The following is a 22,605-nucleotide window of genomic DNA, read 5'->3' on the forward strand; positions in this document are numbered from 1 at the left end:
ACAATGCAGACCTGGAGGGTATCCCCAGGTGCAGTCGACTGGTAATCTTGGAACCTCCTGACTCAGAATACTGCTACCTTCTCACTGCCATAGGAATGCAGCTAGTTGACAGCTGGCTTCAAGACATGCTTCCCTGTGAGAGCTGAGGACAGGGCAGAACCCTCCCGCATGCTGCCTGACTGTAGGAGTAGCTGCTAACATCCTTATGTTAGTGGCTGGGAGAGGTGGCGGGAAAAGCATTTGTGAGCACTGGGCCTGAACTCCCGTGTATCTGAGTTGAATACAGCGAATTCCAACGGCTTTCCTCAACCAGAGTGTAGCTAGGTTCCAAAACCCATGTACGAGCGGGTAGCAGACATCTGCCTCCCATGCATACACACTTCTGAGAGTTGAGCTTATGGCCTGTACCTCCACATCCAGCCTGCTGGTACCCTTGGCTTCTAAAAGGCCTTGGCTCGCTGTTTGACAGAAGTGCTGGGAGAGGTAATTGGAATCACCCGGCACACAAGACTAGTGCCTCCAAGCTCAGTTCAGCGATTTCCTAGTAATTCCTGTGGTAGACTGATGCTACATACTAAGTTCCATACGTGAGAGGGTAGCTGAACGCCTTGTCCAAAACCATCTTACTTCTGAGAGTTGAGCTCAGCCTCAGTCCCTCACAGTTCCACACTGCCTGCAGAGTGAGTTTCGCAGGTCTTCAGCAGAGACGTTTGCCAGAGGCTTCTAAGACGCAGGGTAACAATGCAGACCTGGAGGGTATCCCCAGGTGCAGTCGACTGGTAATCTTGGAACCTCCTGACTCAGAATACTGCTACCTTCTCACTGCCATAGGAATGCAGCTAGTTGACAGCTGGCTTCAAGACATGCTTCCCTGTGAGAGCTGAGGACAGGGCAGAACCCTCCCGCATGCTGCCTGACTGTATGAGTAGCTGCTAACATCCTTATGTTAGTGGCTGGGAGAGGGTGCGGGAAAAGCATGTGTGAGCACTGGGCTTGAACTCCCGTGTATCTGAGTTGAATACAGCGATTTCCAACGGCTTTCCTCAACCAGAGTGTAGCTAGGTTCCAAATCCCATGTACGAGCGGGTAGCAGACATCTGCCTCCCATGCATACACACTTCTGAGAGTTGAGCTTATGGCCTGTACCTCCACAGCAAGCCTGCTGGTACCCTTGGCTTCTAAAAGGACTAGGCTCGCTGTTTGGCGGAAGTGCTGGGAGAGGTAATTGGAATCACCCGGCACACAAGACTAGTGCCTCCAAGCTCAGTTCTGCGATTTCCTAGTAATTCCTGTGGTAGACTGGTGCTACATACTAAGTTCCATACGTTAGAGGGTAGCTGAACGCCTTGTCCAAAACCATCTTACTTCTGAGAGTTGAGCTCAGCCTCAGTCCCTCACAGTTCCACACTGCCTGCAGAGTGAGTTTCGCAGGTCTTCAACAGAGACGTTTGCCAGAGGCTTCTGAGACGCAGGGTAACAATGCAGACCTGGAGGGTATCCCCAGGTGCAGTCGACTGGTAATCTTGGAACCTCCTGACTCAGAATACTGCTACCTTCTCACTGCCATAGGAATGCAGCTAGTTGACAGCTGGCTTCAAGACATGCTTCCCTGTGAGAGCTGAGGACAGGGCAGAACACTCCCGCATGCTGCCTGACTGTAGGAGTAGCTGCTAACATCCTTATGTTAGTGGCTGGGAGAGGTTGCGGGAAAAGCATGTGTGAGCACTGGGCCTGAACTCCCGTGTATCTGAGTTGAATACAGCGATTTCCAACGGCTTTCCTCAACCAGAGTGTAGCTAGGTTCCAAATCCCATGTACGAGCGGGTAGCAGACATCTGCCTCCCATGCATACACACTTCTGAGAGTTGAGCTTATGGCCTGTACCTCCACATCCAGCCTGCTGGTACCCTTGGCTTCTAAAAGGTCTAGGCTCGCTGTTTGACGGAAGTGCTGGGAGAGGTAATTGGAATCTCCCGGCACACAAGACGAGTGCCTCCAAGCTCAATTCACGATTTCCCAGTAATTCTTGTGGTACACAGGTGCTACATACTAAGTTCCATATGTGAGAAGGTAGCTGAACGCCTTGTCCAAAAGCATCTTACTTCTGAGAGTTGAGCACACCCTCAGTCCCTCACACTTCCACACTGCCTGCAGAGTGAGTTTCACACGTCTTCACCAGAGACGATTGCCAGAGGCTTCTGAGTACAAGTTAACAATGCAGACCTGGAGGGTATCTCCAGGTGCAGTAGAGTGGTAATCTTGGAACCTCCTGACTCAGAGTACTGCTACCTTCTCACTGCCATAGGAATGCAGCTAGTTGACAGCTGGCTTCAAGACATGCTTCCCTGTGAGAGCTGAGGACAGGGCAGAACCCTCCCGCATCCTGCCTGACTGTAGGAGTAGCTGCTAACATCCTAATGTTAGTGGCTGGGAGAGGTTGCGGGAAAAGCATGTGTGAGCACTGGGCCTGAACTCCCGTGTATCTGAGTTGAATACAGCGATTTCCAATGGCCTTCTTCAATCACAGTGTAGCTAGGTTCCAACTCCCATGTCCTAGTGGGTAGCAGACATCTGCCTCCCATGCATACACACTTCTGAGAGTTGAGCTTATGGCCTGTACTTCCACATCCAGCCTGCTGGTACCCTTGGCTTCTAAAAGGCCTAGGCTCGCTGTTTGACGGAAGTGCTGGGAGAGGTAATTGGAATCACCCGGCACACAAGACTAGTGCCTCCAAGCTCAGTTCAGCGATTTCCTAGTAATTCCTGTGGTAGACTGGTGCTACATACTAAGTTCCATACGTGAGAGGGTAGCTGAACGCCTTGTCCAAAACCATCTTACTTCTGAGAGTTGAGCTCAGCCTCAGTCCCTCACAGTTCCACACTGCCTGCAGAGTGAGTTTCGCAGGTCTTCAGCAGAGACGTTTGCCAGAGGCTTCTGAGAAGCAGGGTAACAATGCAGACCTGGAGGGTATCCCCAGGTGCAGTCGACTGGTAATCTTGGAACCTCCTGACTCAGAATACTGCTACCTTCTCACTGCCATAGGAATGCAGCTAGTTGACTTCTGGCTTCAAGACATGCTTCCCTGTGAGAGCTGAGGACAGGGCAGAACCCTCCCGCATGCTGCCTGACTGTAGGAGTAGCTGCTAACATCCTTATGTTAGTGGCCGGGAGAGGTTGCGGGAAAACAATGTGTGAGCACTGGGCCTGAACTCCCGTGTATCTGAGTTGAATACAGCGATTTCCAACGGCTTTCCTCAACCAGAGTGTAGCTAGGTTGCAAATCCCATGTAGGAGCGGGTAGCAGACATCTGCCTCCCATGCATACACACTTCTGAGAGTTGAGCTTATGGCCTGTACCTCCACATCAAGCCTGCTGGTACCCTTGGCTTCTAAAAGCCCTAGGCTCGCTGTTTGACGGAAGTGCTGGGAGAGGTAATTGGAATCTCCCGGCACACAAGACGGGTGCCTCCAAGCTCAATTCACGATTTCCCAGTAATTCTTGTGGTAGACAGGTGCTACATACTAAGTTCCATATGTGAGAAGGTAGCTGAACGCCTTGTCCAAAAGCATCTCACTTCTGAGAGTGGAGCACACCCTCAGTCCCTCACACTTCCACACTGCCTGCAGAGTGAGTTTCACACGTCTTCACCAGAGACGTTTGCCAGAGGCTTCTGAGACGCAGGGTAACAATGCAGACCTGGAGGGTATCCCAGGGTGCAGTCGACTGGTAATCTTGGAACCTCCTGACTCAGAATACTGCTACCTTCTCACTGCCATAGGAATGCAGCTAGTTGACAGCTGGCTTCAAGACATGCTTCCCTGTGAGAGCTGAGGACAGGGCAGAACCCTCCCGCATGCTGCCTGATTGTAGGAGTAGCTGTAACATCCTTATGATAGTGGCGGGGAGAGGTTGCGGGAAAAGCATGTGTGAGCACTGGGCCTGAACACTCGTGTATCTGAGTTGAATACAGCGATTTCCAATGGCCTTCTTCAATCACAGTGTAGCTAGGTTCCAACTCCCATATCCGAGTGGGTAGCAGACATCTGCCTCCCATGCATATACACTTCTGAGAGTTGAGCTTATGGCCTGTACCTCCACATCCAGCCTGCTGGTACCCTTGGCTTCTAAAAGGCCTAGGCTCGCTGTTTGACGGAAGTGCTGGGAGAGGTAATTGGAATCACCCTGCACACAAGACTAGCGCCTCCAAGCTCAGTTCAGCGATTTCCTAGTAATTCCTGTGGTAGACTGGTGCTATATACTAAGTTCCATACGTGAGAGGCTAGCTGAACGCCTTGTCCAAAACCATCTTACTTCTGAGAGTTGAGCTCACCCTCAGTCCCTCACAGTTCCACACTGCCTGCAGAGTTAGTTTCGCAGGTCTTCAGCAGAGACGTTTGCCAGAGGCTTCTGAGACGCAGGGTAACAATGCAGACCTGGAGGGTATCCCCAGGTGCAGTCGACTGGTAATCTTGGAACCTCCTGACTCAGAATACTGCTACCTTCTCACTGCCATAGGAATACAGCTAGTTGACAGCTAGCTGGCTTCAAGACATGCTTCCCTGAGAGAGCCGAGGACAGGGCAGAACCCTCCCGCATGCTGCCTGACTGTAGGAGTAGCTGCTAACATCCTAATGTTAGTGGCTTGGAGAGATTGCGGGAAAAGCATGTGTGAGCACTGGGCCTGAACTCCCGTGTATCTGAGTTGAATACAGCAATTTCCAATGGCCTTCTTCAATCACAGTGTAGCTAGGTTCCAACTCCCATGTCCGAGTGGGTAGCAGACATCTGCCTCCCATGCATACACACTTCTGAGAGTTGAGCTTATGGCCTGTACCTCCACATCCAGCCTGCTGGTACCCTTGGCTTCTAAAAGGCCTAGGCTCGCTGTTTGACGCAAGTGCTGGGAGAGGTAATTGGAATCACCCGGCACACAAGACTAGTGCCTCCAAGCTCAGTTCAGCGATTTCCCAGTAATTCCTGTGGTAGACTGGTGCTACATACTAAGTTCCATACGTGAGAGGGTAGCTGAACGCCTTGTCCAAAACCATCTTACTTCTGAGACTTGAGCTCAGCCTCAGTCCCTCACACTTCCACACTGCCTGCAGAGTGTGTTTCACACGTCTTCACCAGAGACGATTGCCAGAGGCTTCTGAGTAGAAGTTAACAATGCAGACCTGGAGGGTATCTCCAGGTGCAGTAGAGTGGTAATCTTGGAACCTCCTGACTCAGAGTACTGCTACCTTCTCACTGCCATAGGAATGCAGCTAGTTGACAGCTGGCTTCAAGACATGCTTCCCTGTGAGAGCTGAGGACAGGCAGAACCCTCCCCCATGCTGCCTGACTGTAGGAGTAGCTGCTAACATCCTTATGTTAGTGGCTGGGAGAGGTTGCGGGAAAAGCATGTGTGAGCACTGGGCCTGAACTCCCGTGTATCTGAGTTGAATACAGCGATTTCCAACGGCTTTCCTCAACCAGAGTGTAGCTAGGTTCCAAATCCCATGTACGAGCGGGTAGCAGATATCTGCCTCCTATGCATCCACAGTTCTGAGAGTTGAGCTTATGGCCTGTACCTCCACAGCCAGCCTGCTGGTACCCTTGGCTTCTAAAACATCGTGGCTCGCTGTTTGACGGAAGTGCTGGGAGAGGTAATTGGAATCTCCCGGCACACAAGACGAGTGCCTCCAAGCTCAATTCACGATTTCCCAGTAATTCTTGTGGTAGACAGGTGCTACATACTAAGTTCCATATGTGAGAAGGTAGCTGAACGCCTTGTCCAAAAGCATGTTACTTCTGAGAGTTGAGCACACCCTCAGTCCCTCACACTTCCACACACCTGCAGAGTGAGTTTCACAAGTCTTCACCAGGACGATTGCCAGAGGCTTCTGAGTACAAGTTAACAATGCAGACCTGGAGGGTATCTCCAGGTGCAGTAGAGCGGTAAATTTGGAACATCCTGACTCAGAGTACTGCTACTTTCTCACTGCCATAGGAATGCAGCTAGTTGACAGCTGGCTTCAAGACATGATTCCATGTGAGAGCTGAGGACAGGGCAGAACCCTCCCGCATCCTGCCTGACTGTAGGAGTAGCTGCTAACATCCTAATGTTAGTGGCTGGGAGAGGTTGCGGGAAAAGCATGTGTGAGCACTGGGCCTGAACTCCCGTGTATCTGAGTTGAATACAGCGATTTCCAATGGCCTTCTTCAATCACAGTGTAGCTAGGTTCCAACTCCCATGTCCGACTGGGTAGCAGACATCTGCCTCCCATGCATACACACTTCTGAGAGTTGAGCTTATGGCCTGTACCTCCACAGCCAGCCTGCTGGTCCCCTTGGCTTCTAAAAGGCCTAGGCTCGCTGTTTGACGGAAGTGCTGGGAGAGGTAATTGGAATCACCCGGCACACAAGACTAGTGCCTCCAAGCTCAGTTCAGCGATTTCCTAGTAATTCCTGTGGTAGACTGGTGCTACATACTAAGTTCCATACGTGAGAGGGTATCTGAACGCCTTGTCCAAAACCATCTTACTTCTGAGAGTTGAGCTCAGCCTCAGTCCCTCACAGTTCCACACTGCCTGCAGAGTGAGTTTCGCAGGTCTTCAGCAGAGACGTTTCCCAGAGGCTTCTGAGACGCAGGGTAACAATGCAGACCTGGAGGGTATCCCCAGGTGCAGTCGACTGGTAATCTTGGAACCTCCTGACTCAGAATACTGCTACCTTCTCACTGCCATAGGAATGCAGCTAGTTGACAGCTGGCTTCAAGACATGCTTCCCTGTGAGAGCTGAGGACAGGGCAGAACTCTCCCGCATGCTGCCTGACTGTAGGAGTAGCTGCTAACATCCTTATGTTAGTGGCTGGGAGAGGTTGCGGGAAAAGCATGTGTGAGAACTGGGCCTGAACTCCCGTGTATCTGAGTTGAATACAGCGATTTCCAACGGCTTTTCTCAACCAGAGTGTAGCTAGGTTCCAAATCCCATGTACGAGCGGGTAGCAGACATCTGCCTCCCATGCATACACACTTCTGAGAGTTGAGGTTATGGCCTGTACCTCCACAGCCAGCCTGCTGGTACCCTTGGCTTCTAAAAGGCCTAGGCTCGCTGTTTGACGGAAGTGCTGGGAGAGGTAATTGGAATCACCCGGCACACAAGACTAGTGCCTCCAAGTTCAGTTCAGCGATTTCCTAGTAATTCCTGAGGTAGACTGGTGCTACATACTAAGTTCCATACGTGAGAGGGTAGCTGAACGCCTTGTCCAAATCCATCTTACTTCTGAGAGTTGAGCTCAGCCTCAGTCCCTCACAGTTCGACACTGCCTGCAGAGTGAGTTTCGCAGGTCTTCAGCAGAGACGTTTGCCACAGGCTTCTGAGACGCAGGGTAACAATGCAGACCTGGAGGGTATCCCCAGGTGCAGTCGACTGGTAATCTTGGAACCTCCTGACTCAGAATACTGCTACCTTCTCACTGCCATAGGAATGCAGCTAGTTGACAGCTGGCTTCAAGACATCCTTCCCTGTGAGAGCTGAGGACAGGGCAGAACCCTCCCGCATGCTGCCTGACTGTAGGAGTAGCTGCTAACATCCTTATGTTAGTGGCTGGGAGAAGTTGCGGGAAAAGCATGTGTGAGCACTGGGCCTGAACTCCCGTGTATCTGAGTTGAATACAGCGATTTCCAACGGCTTTCCTCAACCAGAGTGTAGCTAGGGTCCAAATCCCATGTACGAGCGGGTAGCAGACATCTGCCTCCCATGCATACACACTTCTGAGAGTTGAGCTTATGGCCTGTACCTCCACATCCAGCTTGCTGGTACCCTTGGCTTCTAAAAGGCCTAGGCTCGCTGTTTGACAGAAGTGCTGGGAGAGGTAATTGGAATCTCCCGGCACACAAGACGAGTGCCTCCAAGCTCAATTCACGATTTCCCAGTAATTCTTGTGGTAGACAGGTGCTACATACTAAGTTCCATATGCTAGATGGTAGCTGAACGCCTTGTCCAAAAGCATCTTACTTCTGAGAGTTGAGCACACCTTCAGTCCCTCACAGTTCCACACTGCCTGCAGAGTGAGTTTCACACGTCTTCACTAGAGACGATTGCCAGAGGCTTCTTAGTACAAGTTAACAATGCAGACCTGGAGGGTATCTCCAGGTGCAGTAGAGTGGTAATCTTGGAACCTCCTGACTCAGAGTACTGCTACCTTCTCACTGCCATAGGAATGCAGCTAGTTGACAGCTGGCTTCAAGACATGCTTCCCTGTGAGAGCTGAGGACAGGGCAGAACCCTCCCGCATGCTGCCTGTCTGTAGGAGTAGCTGCTAACATCCTTATGTTAGTGGCTGGGAGAGGTTGCGGGAAAAGCATGTGTGAGCACTGGGCCTGAACTCCCGTGTATCTGAGTTGAATAGAGCGATTTCCAACGGCTTTCCTCAACCAGAGTGTAGCTAGATTCCAAATCCCATGTACGAGCGGGTAGCAGACATCTGCCTCCCATGCATACACACTTCTGAGATTTGAGCTTATGGCCTGTACCTCCACATCCAGTCTGCTGGTACCCTTGGCTTCTAAAAGGCCTACGCTCGCTGTTTGACGGAAGTGCTGGGAGAGGTAATTGGAATCTCCCGGCACACAAGACGAGTGCCTCCAAGCTCAATTCACGATTTCCCAGTAATTCTTGTGGTAGACAGGTGCTACATACTAAGTTCCATATGTGAAAAGGTAGCTGAACGCCTTGTCCAAAAGCATCTTACTTCTGAGAGTTGAGCACACCCTCAGTCCCTCACACTTCCACACACCTGCAGAGTGAGTTTCACACGTCTTCACCAGGACGATTGCCAGAGGCTTCTGAGTACAAGTTAACAATGCAGACCTGGAGGGTATCTCCAGGTGCAGTAGAGCGGTAATCTTGGAACCTCCTGACTCAGAGTACTGCTACCTTCTCACTGCCATAGGAATGCAGCTAGTTGACAGCTGGCTTCAAGACATGCTTCCCTGTGAGTGCTGAGGACAGGGCAGAACCCTCCCGCATCCTGCCTGACTGTAGGAGTAGCTGCTAACATCCTAATGTTAGTGGCTGGGAGAGGTTGCGGGAAAAGCATGTGTGAGCACTGGGCCTGAACTCCCGTGTATCTGAGTTGAATACAGCGATTTCCAATGGCCTTCTTCAATCACAGTGTAGCTAGGTTCCAACTCCCATGTCCGAGTGGGTAGCAGACATCTGCCTCCCATGCATACACACTTCTGAGGGTTGAGCTTATGGCCTGTACCTCCACATCCAGCCTGCTGGTACCCTTGGCTTCTAAAAGGCCTAGGCTCGCTGTTTGACGGAAGTGCTGGGAGAGGTAATTGGAATCACCCGGCACACAAGACTAGTGCCTCCAAGCTCAGTTCAGCGATTTCCTAGTAATTCCTGTGGTAGACTAGTGCTACATACTAAGTTCCATACGTGAAAGGGTAGCTGAACGCCTTGTCCAAATTATCTTACTTCGGAGAGTTGAGCTCAGCCTCAGTCCCTCACAGTTCCACACTGCCTGCAGAGTGAGTTTCGCAGGTGTTCAGCAGAGACGTTTGCCAGAGGCTTCTGAGACGCAGGGTAACAATGCAGACCTGGAGGGTATCCCCAGGTGCAGTCGACTGGTAATCTTGGAACCTCCTGACTCAGAATACTGCTACCTTCTCACTGCCATAGGAATGCAGCTAGTTGACAGCTGGCTTCAAGACATGCTTCCTTGTGAGAGCTGAGGACAGGGCAGAACCCTCCCGCATGCTGCCTGACTGTAGGAGTAGCTGCTAACATCCTTATGTTAGTGGCTGGGAGAGGTTGAGGGAAAAGCATGTGTGAGCACTGAGATTGAACTCCCGTGTATCTGAGTTGAATACAGCGATTTCCAACGGCTTTCCTCAACCAGAGTGTAGCTAGGTTCCAAATCCCATGTACGAGCGGGTAGCAGACATCTGCGTCCCATGCATACACACTTCTGAGAGTTGAGCTTATGGCCTGTACCTCCACAGCCAGCCTGCTGGTACCCTTGGCTTCTAAAAGGCCTAGGCTCTCTGTTTGGCGGAAGTGCTGGGAGAGGTAATTGGAATCACCAGGCACACAAGACTAGTGCCCCCAAGCTCAGTTCAGCGATTTCCTAGTAATTCCTGTGGTAGACTGGTGCTACATACTAGTTCCATACGTGAGAGGGTAGCTGAACGCCTTGTCCAAAACCATCTTACTTCTGAGAGTTGAGCTCAGCCTCAGTCCCTCACAGTTCCACACTGCCTGCAGTGTGAGTTTCGCAGATCTTCAGCAGAGACGTTTGCCAGACGCTTCTGAGACGCAGGGTAACAATGCAGACCTGGAGGGTATCCGCAGGTGCAGTCGACTGGTAATCTTGGAACCTCCTGACTCAGAATACTGCTACCTTCTCACTGCCATAGGAATGCAGCTAGTTGACAGCTGGCTTCAAGACATGCTTCCCTGTGAGAGCTGAGGAGAGGCAGAACCCTCCCCCATGCTGCCTGACTGTAGGAGTAGCTGCTAACATCCTTATGTTAGTGGCTGGGAGAGGTTGCGGGAAAAGCATGTGTGAGCACTGGGCCTGAACTCCCGTGTACCTGAGTTGAATACAGCGATTTCCAACGGCTTTCCTCAACCAGAGTGTAGCTAGGTTCCAAATCCCATGTACGAGCGGGTAGCAGACATCTGCCTCCCATGCATACACACTTCTGAGAGTTGAGCTTATGGCCTGTACCTCCACAGCCAGCCTGCTGGTACCCTTGGCTTCTAAAAGGCCTAGGCTCGCTGTTTGGCGGAAGTGCTGGGAGAGGTAATTGGAATCACCCGGCACAAAAGACTAGTGCCTCCAAGCTCAGTTCAGCGATTTCCTAGTAATTCCTGTGGTAGACTGGTGCTACATACTAAGTTCCATATGTGAGATGGTAGCTGAACGCCTTGTCCAAAAGCATCTTACTTCTGAGAGTTGAGCCCACCCTCAGTCCCTCACAGTTCCACACTGCCTGCAGAGTGAGTTTCACACGTCTTCACCAGAGACGATTGCCAGAGGCTTCTTAGTACAAGTTAACAATGCAGACCTGGAGGGTATCCCAGGGTGCAGTCGACTGGTAATCTTGGAACCTCCTGACTCAGAATACTGCTACCTTCTCACTGCCATAGGAATGCAGCTAGTTGACAGCTGGCTTCAAAACATGCTTCCTTGTGAGAGCTGAGGACAGGGCAGAACCCTCCCGCATGCTGCCTGACGGTAGGAGTAGCTGCTAACATCCTTATGTTAGTGGCTGGGAGAGGTTTGGGGAAATCATATGTGAGCACTGGGCCTGAACTCCCGTGTATCTGAGTTGAATACAGCGATTTCCAATGGCCTTCTTCAATCACAGTGTAGCTAGGTTCCAACTCCCATGTCCGAGTGGGTAGCAGACATCTGCCTCCCATGCATACACACTTCTGAGAGTTGAGCTTATGGCCTGTACCTCCACATCCAGCCTGCTGGTACCCTTGGCTTCTAAAAGGCCTAGGCTCGCTGTTTGACGGAAGTGCTGGGAGAGGTAATTGGAATCACCGGTCACACAAGACTAGTGCCTCCAAGCTCAGTTCAGCCGTTTCCTAGTAATTCCTGTGGTAGACTGGTGCTACATACTAAGTTCCATACGTGAGAGGGTAGCTGAACGCCTTGTCCAAAACCATCTTACTTCTGAGAGTTGAGCTCAGCCTCAGTCCCTCACAGTTCGACACTTCCTGCAGAGTGAGTTTCGCAGGTCTTCAGCAGAGACGTTTGCCAGAGGCTTCTGAGACGCAGGGTAACAATGCAGACCTGGAGGGTATCCCCAGGTGCATTCGACTGGTAATCTTGGAACCTCCTGACTCAGAATACTGCTACCTTCTCACTGCCATAGGAATGCAGCTAGTTGACAGCTGGCTTCAAGACATGCTTCCCTGTGAGAGCTGAGGACAGGGCAGAACCCTCCCGCATGCTGCCTGACTGTAGGAGTAGCTGCTAACATCCTTATGTTAGTGGCTGGGAGAGGTTGCGGGAAAAGCATGAGTGAGCACTGGGCCTGAACTCCCGTGTATCTGAGTTGAATACAGCGATTTCCAACGGCTTTCCTCAACCAGAGTGTAGCTAGGTTCCAAATCCCATGTACGAGCGGGTAGCAGACATCTGCCTCCCATGCATACACACTTCTGAGAGTTGAGCTTATGGCCTGTACCTCCACATCCAGCCTGCTGGTACCCTTGGCTTCTAAAAGGCCTAGGCTCACTGTTTGACGGAAGTGCTGGGAGAGGTAATTGGAATCACCCGGCACACAAGACTAGTGCCTCCAAACTCAGTTCAGCGATTTCCTAGTAATTCCGGTGGTAGACTGGTGCTACATACTAAGTTCCATACGTGAGAGGGTAGCTGAACGCCTTGTCCAAAACCATCTTACTTCGGAGATTTGAGCTCAGCCTCAGTCCCTCACAGTTCGACACTGCCTGCAGAGTGAGTTTCGCAGGTCTTCAGCAGAGACGTTTGCCAGAGGCTTCTGAGACGCAGGGTAACAATGCAGACCTGGAGGGTATCCCCAGGTGCAGTCGACTGGTAATCTTGGAACCTCCTGACTCAGAATACTGCTACCTTCTCACTGCCATAGGAATGCAGCTAGTTGACAGCTGGCTTCAAGACATGCTTCCCTGTGAGTGCTGAGGACAGGGCAGAACCCTCCCGCATGCTGCCTGACTGTAGGAGTAGCTGCTAACATCCTTATGTTAGTGGCTAGGAGAAGTTGCGGGAAAAGCATGTGTGAGCACTGGGCCTGAACTCCCGTGTATCTGAGTTGAATACAGCGATTTCCAACGGCTTTCCTCAACCAGAGTGTAGCTAGGTTCCAAATCCCATGTACGAGCGGGTAGCAGACATCTGCCTCCCATGCATACACACTTCTGAGAGTTGAGCTTATGGCCTGTACCTCCACAGCCAGCCTGCTGGTACCCTTGGCTTCTAAAAGGCCTAGGCTCGCTGTTTGACGGAAGTGCTGGGAGAGGTAATTGGAATCTCCCGGCACACAAGACGAGTGCCTCCAAGCTCAATTCACGATTTCCCAGTAATTCTTGTGGTAGACAGGTGCTACATACTAAGTTCCATATGTGAGAAGGTAGCTGAACGCCTTGTCCAAAAGCATCTTACTTCTGAGAGTTGAGCACACCCTCAGTCCCGCACACTTCCACACTGCCTGCAGAGTGAGTTTCACACGTCTTCACCAGGACGATTGCCAGAGGCTTCTGAGTACAAGTTAACAATGCAGACCTGGAGGGTATCTCCAGGTGCAGTAGAGAGGTAATCTTGGAACCTCCTGACTCAGAGTACTGCTACCTTCTCACTGCCATAGGAATGCAGCTGGTTGACAGCTGGCTTCAAGAGATGCTTCCCTGTGAGAGCTGAGGACAGGGCAGAACCCTCCCGCATCCTGCCTGACTGTAGGAGTAGCTGCTAACATCCTAATGTTAGTGGCTGGGAGAGGTTGCGGGAAAAGCATGTGTGAGCACTGGGCCTGAACTCCCGTGTATCTGAGTTCAATACAGCGATTTCCAATGGCCTTCTTCAATCACAGTGTAGCTAGGTTCCAACTCCCATGTCCGACAGGGTAGCAGACATCTGCCTCCCATGCATACACACTTCTGAGTGTTGAGCTTATGGCCTGTACCTCCACATCCAGCCTGCTGGTACCCTTGGCTTCTAAAAGGCCTAGGCTCGCTGTTTGACGGAAGTGCTGGGAGAGGTAATTGGAATCACCCGGCACACAAGACTAGTGCCTCCAAGCTCAGTTCAGCGATTTCCTAGTAATTCCTGTGGTAGACTGGTGCTACATACTAAGTTCCATACGTGAGAGGGTAGCTGAACGCCTTGTCCAAAACCATCTTACTTCTGAGAGTTGAGCTCACCCTCAGTCCCTCACAGTTCCACCCTGCCTGCAGATTGAGTTTCGCAGGTCTTCAGCAGAGACGTTTGCCAGAGGCTTCTGAGACGCAGGGTAACAATGCAGACCTGGAGGGTATCCCCAGGTGCAGTCGACTGGTAATCTTGGAACCTCCTGACTCAGAATACTGCTACCTTCTCACTGCCATAGGAATGCAGCTAGTTGACAGCTGGCTTCAAAACATGCTTCCCTGTGAGAGCTGAGGACAGGGAAGAACCCTCCCGCATGCTGCCTGACTGTAGGAGTAGCTGCTAACATCCTTATGTTAGTGGCTGGGAGATGTTGCGGGAAAAGCATGTGTGAGCACTGGGCCTGAACTCCCGTGTACCTGAGTTGAATACAGCGATTTCCAACGGCTTTCCTCAACCAGAGTGTAGCTAGGTTCCAAATCCCATGTACGAGCGGGTAGCAGACATCTGCCTCCCATGCATACACACTTCTGAGAGTTGAGCTTATGGCCTGTACCTCCACAGCCAGCCTGCTGGTACCCTTGGCTTCTAAAAGGCCTAGGATCGCTGTTTGACGGAAGTGCTGGGAGAGGTAATTGGAATCACAAGGCACACAAGACTAGTGCCTCCAAGCTCAGTTCAGCGATTTCCTAGTAATTCCTGTGGTAGACTGGTGCTACATACTAAGTTCCATACGTGAGAGGGTAGCTGAACGCCTTGTCCAAAACCATCTTACTTCTGAGAGTTGAGCTCAGCCTCAGTCCCTCACAGTTCGACACTGCCTGCAGAGTGAGTTTCGCAGGTCTTCAGCAGAGACGTTTGCCAGAGGCTTCTGAGACGCAGGGTAACAATGCAGACCTGGAGGGTATCCCCAGGTGCAGTCAACTGGTAATCTTGGAACCTCCTGACTCAGAATACTGCTACCTTCTCACTGCCATAGGAATGCAGCTAGTTGACAGCTGGCTTCAAAACATGCTTCCCTGTGAGAGCTGAGGACAGGGCAGAGCCCTCCCGCATGCTGCCTGACTGTAGGAGTAGCTGCTAACATCCTTATTTTAGTGGCTGGGAGAGGTTGGGGAAAAGCATATGTGAGCACTGGGCCTGAACTCCCGTGTATCTGAGTTGAATACAGCGATTTCCAATGGCCTTCTTCAATCACAGTGTAGCTAGGTTCCAACTCCCATGTCCGAGTGGGTAGCAGACATCTGCCTCCCATGCATACACACTTCTGAGAGTTGAGCTTATGGCCTGTACCTCCACATCCAGCCTGCTGGTACCCTTGGCTTCTAAAAGGCCTAGGCTCGCTGTTTGACGGAAGTGCTGGGAGAGGTAATTGGAATCACCGGTCACACAAGACTAGTGCCTCCAAGCTCAGTTCAGCCATTTCCTAGTAATTCCTGTGGTAGACTGGTGCTACATTCTAAGTTCCATACGTGAGAGGGTAGCTGAACGCCTTGTCCAAAACCATCTTACTTCTGAGAGTTTAGCTCAGCCTCAGTCCCTCACAGTTCGACACTTCCTGCAGAGTGAGTTTCGCAGGTCTTCAGCAGAGACGTTTGCCAGAGGCTTCTGAGACGCAGGGTAACAATGCAGACCTGGAGGGTATCCCCAGGTGCATTCGACTGGTAATCTTGGAACCTCCTGACTCAGAATACTGCTACCTTCTCACTGCCATAGGAATGCAGCTAGTTGACAGCTGGCTTCAAGACATGCTTCCCTGTGAGAGCTGAGGACAGGGCAGAACCCTCCCGCATGCTGCCTGACTGTAGGAGTAGCTGCTAACATCCTTATGTTAGTGGCTGGGAGAGGTTGCGGGAAAAGCATGTGTGAGAACTGGGCCTGAACTCCCGTGTATCTGAGTTGAATACAGCGATTTCCAACGGCTTTCCTCAACCAGAGTGTAGCTAGGTTCCAAATCCCATGTACGAGCGGGTAGCAGACATCTGCCTCCCATGCATACACACTTCTGAGATTTGAGCTTATGGCCTGTACCTCCACATCCAGCCTGCTGGTACCCTAGGCTTCTAAAAGGCCTAGGCTCGCTGTTTGACGGAAGTGCTGGGAGAGGTAATTGGAATCACCCGGCACACAAGACTAGTGCCTCCAAGCTCAGTTCAGCGATTTCCTAGTAATTCCTGTGGTAGACTGGTGCTACATACTAAGTTCCATACGTGAGAGGGTAGCTGAACGCCTTGTCCAAATCCATCTTACTTCGGAGAGTTGAGCTCAGCCTCAGTCCCTCACAGTTCGACACTGCCTGCAGAGTGAGTTTCGCAGGTCTTCAGCAGAGACGTTTGCCAGAGGCTTCTGAGACGCAGGGTAACAATGCAGACCTGGAGGGTATCCCCAGGTGCAGTCGACTGGTAATCTTGGAACCTCCTGACTCAGAATACTGCTACCTTCTCACTGCCATAGGAATGCAGCTAGTTGACAGCTGGGTTCAAGACATGCTTCCCTGTGAGAGCTGAGGACAGGGCAGAACCCTCCCGCATGCTGCCTGACTGTAGGAGTAGCTGCTAACATCCTTATGTTAGTGGCTGGGAGAGGTTGCGGGAAAAGCATGTGTGAGCACTGGGCCTGAACTCCCGTGTATCTGAGTTGAATACAGCGATTTCCAACGGCTTTCCTCAACCAGAGTGTAGCTAGGTTCCAAATCCCATGTACGAGTGGGTAGCAGACATCTGCCTCCCATGCATACACACTTCTGAGAGTTGAGCTTATGGCCTGTACCTCCACATCCAGCCTGCTGGTACCCTTGGCTTCTAAAAGGCCTAGGCTCGCTGTTTGACGGAAGTGCTGGGAGAGGTAATTGGAATCTCCCGGCACACAAGACGAGTGCCTCCAAGCTCAATTCACGATTTCCCAGTAATTCTTGTGGTAGACAGGTGCTACATACTAAGTTCCATATGTGAGAAGGTAGCTGAACGCCTTGTCCAAAAGCATCTTACTTCTGAGAGTTGAGCACACCCTCAGTCCCGCACACTTCCACACTGCCTGCAGAGTGAGTTTCACACGTCTTCACCAGGACGATTGCCAGAGGCTTCTGAGTACAAGTTAACAATGCAGACCTGGAGGGTATCTCCAGGTGCAGTAGAGTGGTAATCTTGGAACCTCCTGACTCAGAGTACTGCTACCTTCTCACTGCCATAGGAATGCAGCTGGTTGACAGCTGGCTTCAAGAGATGCTTCCCTGTGAGAGCTGAGGACAGGGCAGAACCCTCCCGCATCCTGCCTGACTGTAGGATAGCTGCTAACATCCTAATGTTAGTGGCTGGGAGAGGTTGCGGGAAAAGCATGTGTGAGCACTGGGCCTGAACTCCCGTGTATCTGAGTTCAATACAGCGATTTCCAATGGCCTTCTTCAATCACAGTGTAGCTAGGTTCCAACTCCCATGTCCGACAGGGTAGCAGACATCTGCCTCCCATGCATACACACTTCTGAGTGTTGAGCTTATGGCCTGTACCTCCACATCCAGCCTGCTGGTACCCTTGGCTTCTAAAAGTCCTAGGCTCGCTGTTTGACGGAAGTGCTGGGAGAGGTAATTGGAATCACCCGGCACACAAGACTAGTGCCACCAAGCTCACTTCAGCGATTTCCTAGTAATTCCTGTGGTAGACTGGTGCTACATACTAAGTTCCATACGTGAGAGGGTAGCTGAACGCCTTGTCCAAAACCATCTTACTTCTGAGAGTTGAGCTCAGCCTCAGTCCCTCACAGTTCGACACTTCCTGCAGAGTGAGTTTCGCAGATCTTCAGCAGAGACGTTTGCCAGAGGCTTCTGAGACGCAGGGTAACAATGCAGACCTGGAGGGTATCCCCAGGTGCATTCGACTAGTAATCTTGGAACCTCCTGACTCAGAGTACTGCTACCTTCTCACTGCCATAGGAATGCAGCTAGTTGACAGCTGGCTTCAAGACATGCTTCCCTGTGAGAGCTGAGGACAGGGCAGAACCCTCCCGCATGCTGCCTGACTGTAGGAGTAGCTGCTAACATCCTTATGTTAGTGGCTGGGAGAGGTTGCGGGAAAAGCATGTGTGAGAACTGGGCCTGAACTCCCGTGTATCTGAGTTGAATACAGCGATTTCCAACGGCTTTCCTCAACCAGAGTGTAGCTAGGTTCCAAATCCCATGTACGAGCGGGTAGCAGACATCTGCCTCCCATGCATACACACTTCTGAGAGTTGAGCTTATGGCCTGTACCTCCACATCCAGCCTGCTGGTACCCTTGGCTTCTAAAAGGCCTAGGCTCACTGTTTGACGGAAGTGCTGGGAGAGGTAATTGGAATCACCCGGCACACAAGACTAGTGCCTCCAAGCTCAGTTCAGCGATTTCCTAGTAATTCCTGTGGTAGACTGGTGCTACATACTAAGTTCCATACGTGAGAGGGTAGCTGAACGCCTTGTCCAAAACCATCTTACTTCGGAGAGTTGAGCTCAGCCTCAGTCCCTCACAGTTCGACACTGCCTGCAGAGTGAGTTTCGCAGGTCTTCAGCAGAGACGTTTGCCAGAGGCTTCTGAGACGCAGGGTAACAATGCAGACCTGGAGGGTATCCCCAGGTGCAGTCGACTGGTAATCTTGGAACCTCCTGACTCAGAATACTGCTACCTTCTCACTGCCATAGGAATGCAGCTAGTTGACAGCTGGCTTCAAGACATGCTTCCCTGTGAGAGCTGAGGACAGGGCAGAACCCTCCCGCATGCTGCCTGACTGTAGGAGTAGCTCCTAACATCCTTATGTTAGTGGCTGGGAGAGGTTGCGGGAAAAGCATGTGTGAGCACTGGGCCTGAACTCCCGTGTATCTGAGTTGAATACAGCGATTTCCAACGGCTTTCCTCAACCAGAGTGTAGCTAGGTTCCAAATCCCATGTACGAGTGGGTAGCAGACATCTGCCTCCCATGCATACACACTTCTGAGAGTTGAGCTTATGGCCTGTACCTCCACATCCAGCCTGCTGGTACCCTTGGCTTCTAAAAGGCCTAGGCTCGCTGTTTGACGGAAGTGCTGGGAGAGGTAATTGGAATCTCCCGGCACACAAGACGAGTGCCTCCAAGCTCAATTCACGATTTCCCAGTAATTCTTGTGGTAGACAGGTGCTACATACTAAGTTCCATATGTGAGAAGGTAGCTGAACGCCTTGTCCAAAAGCATCTTACTTCTGAGAGTTGAGCACACCCTCAGTCCCGCACACTTCCACACTGCCTGCAGAGTGAGTTTCACACGTCTTCACCAGGACGATTGCCAGAGGCTTCTGAGTACAAGTTAACAATGCAGACCTGGAGGGTATCTCCAGGTGCAGTAGAGCGGTAATCTTGGAACCTCCTGACTCAGAGTACTGCTACCTTCTCACTGCCATAGGAATGCAGCTGGTTGACAGCTGGCTTCAAGAGATGCTTCCCTGTGAGAGCTGAGGACAGGGCAGAACCCTCCCGCATCCTGCCTGACTGTAGGATAGCTGCTAACATCCTAATGTTAGTGGCTGGGAGAGGTTGCGGGAAAAGCATGTGTGAGCACTGGGCCTGAACTCCCGTGTATCTGAGTTAAATACAGCGATTTCCAATGGCCTTCTTCAATCACAGTGTAGCTAGGTTCCAACTCCCATGTCCGACAGGGTAGCAGACATCTGCCTCCCATGCATACACACTTCTGAGTGTTGAGCTTATGGCCTGTACCTCCACATCCAGCCTGCTGGTACCCTTGGCTTCTAAAAGTCCTAGGCTCGCTGTTTGACGGAAGTGCTGGGAGAGGTAATTGGAATCACCCGGCACACAAGACTAGTGCCACCAAGCTCAGTTCAGCGATTTCCTAGTAATTCCTGTGGTAGACTGGTGCTACATACTAAGTTCCATACGTGAGAGGGTAGCTGAACGCCTTGTCCAAAACCATCTTACTTCTGAGAGTTGAGCTCAGCCTCAGTCCCTCACAGTTCCACACTGCCTGCAGAGTGAGTTTCGCACGTCTTCAGCAGAGACGTTTGCCAGAGGCTTCTGAGACGCAGGGTAACAATGCAGACCTGGAGGGTATCCCCAGGTGCAGTCGACTGGTAATCTTGGAACCTCCTGACTCAGAATACTGCTACCTTCTCACTGCCATAGGAATGCAGCTAGTTGACAGCTGGCTTCAAAACATGCTTCCCTGTGAGAGCTGAGGACAGGGAAGAACCCTCCCGCATGCTGCCTGACTGTAGGAGTAGCTGCTAACATCCTTATGTTAGTGGCTGGGAGAGGTTGCGGGAAAAGCATGTGTGAGCACTGGGCCTGAACTCCCGTGTACCTGAGTTGAATACAGCGATTTCCAACGGCTTTCCTCAACCAGAGTGTAGCTAGGTTCCAAATCCCATGTACGAGCGGGTAGCAGACATCTGCCTCCCATGCATACACACTTCTGAGAGTTGAGCTTATGGCCTGTACCTCCACATCCAGCCTGCTGGTACCCTTGGCTTCTAAAAGTCCTAGGCTCGCTGTTTGACGGAAGTGCTGGAGAGGTAATTGGAATCACCCGGCACACAAGACTAGTGCCTCCAAGCTCAGTTCAGCGATTTCCTAGTAATTCCTGTGGTAGACTGGTGCTACATACTAAGTTCCATACGTGAGAGGGTAGCTGAACGCCTTGTCCAAAACCATCTTACTTCTGAGAGTTGAGCTCAGCCTCAGTCCCTCACAGTTCCACACTGCCTGCAGAGTGAGTTTCGCAGGTCTTCAGCAGAGACGTTTGCCAGAGGCTTCTGAGACGCAGGGTAACAATGCAGACCTGGAGGGTATCCCCAGGTGCAGTCGACTGGTAATCTTGGAACCTCCTGACTCAGAATACTGCTACCTTCTCACTGCCATAGGAATGCAGCTAGTTGACAGCTGGCTTCAAAACATGCTTCCCTGTGAGAGCTGAGGACAGGGAAGAACCCTCCCGCATGCTGCCTGACTGTAGGAGTAGCTGCTAACATCCTTATGTTAGTGGCTGGGAGAGGTTGCGGGAAAAGCATGTGTGAGCACTGGGCCTGAACTCCCGTGTACCTGAGTTGAATACAGCGATTTCCAACGGCTTTCCTCAACCAGAGTGTAGCTAGGTTCCAAATCCCATGTACGAGCGGATAGCAGACATCTGCCTCCCATGCATACACACTTCTGAGAGTTGAGCTTATGGCCTGTACCTCCACAGCCAGCCTGCTGCTACCCTTGGCTTCTAAAAGGCCTAGGCTCGCTGTTTGGCGGAAGTGCTGGGAGAGGTAATTGGAATCACCCGGCACACAAGACTAGTGCCTCCAAGCTCAGTTCAGCGATTTCCTAGTAATTCCTGTGGTACACTGGTGCTACATACTAAGTTCCATACGTGAGAGGTTAGCTGAACGCCTTGTCCAAAACCATCTTACTTCGGAGAGTTGAGCTCAGCCTCAGTCCCTCACAGTTCGACACTGCCTGCAGAGTGAGTTTCGCAGGTCTTCAGCAGAGACGTTTGCCACAGGCTTCTGAGACGCAGGGTAACAATGCAGACCTGGAGGGTATCCCCAGGTGCAGTCGACTGGTAATCTTGGAACCTCCTGACTCAGAATACTGCTACCTTCTCACTGCCATAGGAATGCAGCTAGTTGACAGCTGGCTTCAAGACATGCTTCCCTGTGAGAGCTGAGGACAGGGCAGAACCCTCCCGCATGCTGCCTGACTGTAGGAGTAGCTGCTAACCTCCTTATGTTAGTGGCTGGGAGAGGTTGCGGGAAAAGCATGTGTGAGCACTGGGCCTGAACTCCCGTGTACCTGAGGTGAATACAGCGATTTCCAACGGCTTTCCTCAACCAGAGTGTAGCTAGGTTCCAAAACCCATGTACGAGCGGGTAGCAGACATCTGCCTCCCATGCATACACACTTCTGAGAGTTGAGCTTATGGCCTGTACCTCCACATCCAGCCTGCTGGTACCCTTGGCTTCTAAAAGGCCTAGGCTCGCTGTTTGACGGAAGTGCTTCGAGAGGTAATTGGAATCTCCCGGCACACAAGACGAGTGCCTCCAAGCTCAATTCACGATTTCCCAGTAATTCTTGTGGTAGACAGGTGCTACATACTAAGTTCCATATGTGAGAAGGTAGCTGAACGCCTTGTCCAAAAGCATCTTACTTCTGAGAGTTGAGCCCACCCTCAGTCCCTCACACTTCCACACTGCCTGCAGAGTGAGTTTCACACGTCTTCACCAGAGACGATTGCCAGAGGCTTCTGAGTACAAGTTAACAATGCAGACCTGGAGGGTATCTCCAGGTGCAGTAGACTGGTAATCTTGGAACCTCCTGACTCAGAGTACTGCTACCTTCTCTCTGCCATAGGAATGCAGCTAGTTGACAGCTGGCTTCAAGACATGCTTCCCTGTGAGAGCTGAGGACAGGGCAGAACCCTCCCGCATCCTGCCTGACTGTAGGAGTAGCTGCTAACATCCTAATGTTAGTGGCTGGGAGAGGTTGCGGGAAAAGCATGTGTGAGCACTGGGCCTGAACTCCCGTGTATCTGAGTTGAATACAGCGATTTCCCATGGCCTTCTTCAATCACAGTGTAGCTAGGTTCCAACTCCCATGTCCGAGTGGGTAGCAGACATCTGCCTCCCATGCATACACACTTCTGAGAGTTGAGCTTATGGCCTGTACCTCCACATCCAGCCTGCTGGTACCCTTGGCTTCTAAAAGGCCTAGGCTCGCTGTTTGACGGAAGTGCTGGGAGAGGTAATTGGAATCAC

Source organism: Canis aureus, chromosome 20 (assembly GCF_053574225.1).
Source record: "Canis aureus isolate CA01 chromosome 20, VMU_Caureus_v.1.0, whole genome shotgun sequence".
Taxonomy (NCBI): domain Eukaryota; kingdom Metazoa; phylum Chordata; class Mammalia; order Carnivora; family Canidae; genus Canis; species Canis aureus.